Source organism: Belonocnema kinseyi, chromosome 5 (assembly GCF_010883055.1).
Source record: "Belonocnema kinseyi isolate 2016_QV_RU_SX_M_011 chromosome 5, B_treatae_v1, whole genome shotgun sequence".
NCBI classification, from domain to species: Eukaryota; Metazoa; Arthropoda; class Insecta; order Hymenoptera; family Cynipidae; genus Belonocnema; species Belonocnema kinseyi.
In genome coordinates this window covers 39,952,348-39,956,578 of record NC_046661.1, presented here as the reverse complement: position 1 = coordinate 39,956,578, position 4,231 = coordinate 39,952,348, and positions in this window count along the sequence as shown.

Below are 4,231 nucleotides of genomic sequence, written 5' to 3'. Positions count from 1 at the left end.
TTTCCTGCTTCCTTCAAAGTCGTTTTGTATTTTTATCTCTTCTTCTGCTCTAATTGTATCTTTACTTTCTTTAACTAATCGTTTAAGTATCCTGTTTTCGCCATTCCCATAAATTTATATTATTATAATTCGTAATTTGTATTGGTACTAAAACAGAGAAAATTTCATTTTCCCGTTTCAAAAAATTTGAAAATATTTTTTGCAATTCATTTTGAATTCACCCTAAATTATTATTAGTTTATCCTAATTTTTTTTACATTCTTCTAAATTTACTCAATTCTATTCATTCGATAAAGTTTTCTAAACTTTTTATTTCTTTCATCTTGAAGTCTTTAAAACTCACCCTAAATTTGTAGGTATTTGATCAAATTCTTTTGAAGTTTCTTTAATTTTTCCCTAATTAATTTCAAACTAATTTTTGAATTTATTGAATTATGATTGTACAAAATTTAGAACTGATTTATTTTGTAAGTGATTAGTTTAAATAAGTTTGTTTTGGAAATGTTGTGTTAAAAAATTTTAAACTAATTGAAAATTGTACATTTCAGTATTTATTAAAATATTAGATTTATTTTATAAGATATTATTTTAAAACTATTCAACTTCTACGTTTTTAATTTTTTAAGGAATGGTTGCGTATCAAATTCCTTGATTCAGAAAGTGCGCTTTTAACACTTTGAATCATAATTCTTGTTTATTTTTCATGTTTTGAATTTGAAAATATAAATGAGAAAAAAGACTTTTTGGAGACTAAAGAAAACTGGTAAATTTTGGTATGCTAAAGGTTTAAAAAACGGCCTGTCCTATGAAAAAAAATAGGTAAAGGGAATTTTGTAGCTACCTTTTGGAACATACGCCCTTATAAATATTTTAATTTGTTTCGGTAAAAAAATGTTATCTATTTATTTTTCTTAGCTTGGGCCATGTGTCGAAAAATTTAAGTTTTGTATTTTCACTGTTTTTTTATAAATAAAACAAAAACTACGTGTCCTATAAAAAAGTAAATAATAACAAATTTGTAGATATTTTTTAGATGCATAATGTTTGTCTCATAATTTTTTTCCTACCTTGCATAGTTTGACAAGAAAATACAATTTTTTATTACTTTTTGTTTGATCAAAATTTGAATTATCAATTTTTCCAAAAAAATTCAAAGAGTTATTATGATAATCTTGTAGGGTTTTCGAAAATTAACATTTTACTTTTCAAGTAGTATGAACAAGTGTTCAAAGAATTTTTGAATCATGAAAAAATGTGGTCTCAAAAACTTTCAAAATACGCTCACTTTTAGAATTTTTATCCAAAATGGCTGACCAACAAACTTGGCACTTAGCTGAGAACACTAAAAGAGTGTATAAAAGGCCAATCTGATAGATTATTTTGTTCAAAAGTTATCGTGCTCATAGACAGGCAGCTATAAAGACAGATAGACACATTCATAAAAACCTGTTTTTCGGATTCAAGGGGTTTCAAAACGTGTATTTTTGACAAAAATTGGGAGGGGGAGGGTCAAATTTTACGAAAATCTAATACCTTCTCTGATGATAATTTATTAACATGAAAAAATAACAAATTATTAATTAAATTTTTTTAAAACCCCACACACGAGACGAAAAAGAAATTAAATGACAAAAGTTGTGATTAGAATGTGCCCACGAAGTGGGCAGATTTTTTTGTTTTTTACTGTTAATCATGTTTTTCATGATTAGATCCAAAACTATACATTCTTTCAAACAGTGGTTAATAACAAATGTGGAGATCTTTTTCAATTGCACAATTTTTGTTTTTTCTTCTTTTACCGTATTTTGTATAGTTTGGCCGAAAAATGTAATTTTTGGATTTTTCATAATTTTGCATGCTGTCAAAATATGGAATTTTGATTTTTCCAATAGATTCAAAAAATTGTTATTATAATCTTGTAGGGCATTCAAAAAGCAACATTTTTCTTCTCTTCACTTTTTTCATATCGTGCGTTATTTGGCCTAAAATGTTCATTTTCGTGTGTTTTTTGGAATTTTGCAAATGATATAACTCTGGTAATTTTTGATATTATGAAAAAAGTCTTTAGGATAAATTGTTCGAATTATTGAATACTTTGAATAACCGTACAGAGAATTTTTGAATTTTTGAAAAAGTGGTCTCAAAAATATTCAAAATGTGCCCACTTTTTGAATTTTTATTCAAAATGGCTGGCTAACGAACTTGACCTTTCGTTTAGGACCCTAAACGAGAAGGTATTAGATATGTTCACAATCTGACAACCCCCCCCCCCAGTTTTGGTCAAATGTCCACGTTTTGAGACCCCCTAAATCAGAAAAATAGGTTTTTGTATATATTTATGCCTTTCTACCTGTCAGCACCATAACTATTGAAAAAATAATTCTGTTAGATATTGGCCTCTGGAACACTCTTTTAGTGTCTTAAACTAAAGTTCAAGTTTGTTAGCCAGTCATTCTGGATAAAAATTCCAAAAGTGAGCGCCTTTTGAATATTTTTGAGACCGCTTTTTTCAAAATTTAAAAATTCTCTGTACGGTTATTGATAGTATTTAAAAAGTCGAACAATTTATCTAATGACTTTTTTCATAAAATTAAAAATGATTAGAGTTATAAGATTTACAAAATTCCAAAAAAACACACGAAAATGAACCTTTTAACCTTTTAAGCCTATTAACAGATGATATGAAAAAATGAAAAGAGAAGAAAAAGTTTTATTTCTAAATATCCTAGAAGATTATCAGAACAACTTTTTAAATTTTCTTCATAAATCAAAAATTAAACTTTGACAGCATAAAAAATTATGGAAAATCCAAGTTACATTTTTTCATGCAACATTTTCACAGTATTTCAAATATTCTTAAATATAGGGGAGAGTAGGGTGAAACCGGGTTGCGGGTGAAACCGGGTACCCTCTATATCTCATGATTCGTGCTGCCCCCTGGATCTAGCTCGATATATCTTCAACACGTAGATGCTAAGATCTAATTTTCGTGAACAGTGTTCAGACACATGTTTTTATGCTCCCAGGAAACGATATTCAATTTTTTGTGGTTAGACGTTACAACTTTTTGAAAAAAGTACGTGATTGTGGTTGTTGCAGTTGTATAGAATCTGGACTAGTAAGTAGAACACTTAATTCCGTACCTATTAAAGAGTATATACCTTTAATCATCATCATTTTTTGAGACCAGAAACACGTGGGCACCACGTTTTATTATTTATTGCGTGTGGGGGCAAAACCGGGTACTGATGGTAAGGGTAAGACCGGGTAGTACCCGGTCTTACCCGACGTTCCATACAATCGCAAAGAACCGTCAACAAACTTGAAAATAGTAAACAATTAGACAATATGATAATAAAAATAAAACTAATTCGCACCTCTTTCAAAAAATTGTTGTTTTTGTCACACATGAGAAAATAATCCTGAAAAATGTTACATTAGATTTGCATTTGAGAATTTATTTATACGTTTCCCAATATTTTGAATTAATAAACTTGAAATGTGTAAACATCTTAGACCTCCATAAAGAAAGTAAGGTCTGAGCCTGGGCGTGAAATGCTTTGGGTGACGAAAAAGTATAAGGCATTGAGTTCTTTAGTCTTTACACCGCTCTGGACACTAGGCTCCTTCATTCTTATCGCTCAACTCAGCCATGCCTCTCCCGATGTTTACACATAACTCTGTATTGGGTCGACATTTAAAACGAATGTATAATTATTCTTTAGATGTGAAGATGCCGCGAACGTACAAACGGAAGACTGACAGGCAGAGCTGGTGCTCCAGCAATATGGTTGCTGCCATTAAAGATGTTTTGGAGGGAAGAATGGGAGATAAAAAAGCATCTCAAATTTACGAGGTTCCTCATTCAACGCTTGAAGATAGAGTTAAAAAGGCTAAGACTGAATCTTTAGAGCCCGAGGAAGCTGCTCGAAAATCTTCGGGCCGTAATAAGACTGTCTTTTCAGAGGCTCAGGAAGCAGAGCTAGTGACTCACATACTTGCTATGGAAGAAAGGTTCTTTGGTCTTACGTTGACAGACATTCGGGAACTTGCATTTCAATTAGCAGAGCTGAATAACCTATCTCATTCCTTTAACAAAGGAAAGAAGAAAGCAGGAAAAGATTGGCTTTACGGCTTTCTTGTAAGGCATCCCGAATTATCTTTGAGAAATCCTGAAAAAACGTCCCTTGCACGGGCGAAAGGCTTCAACCGCACTGTTGTACAATCGTTT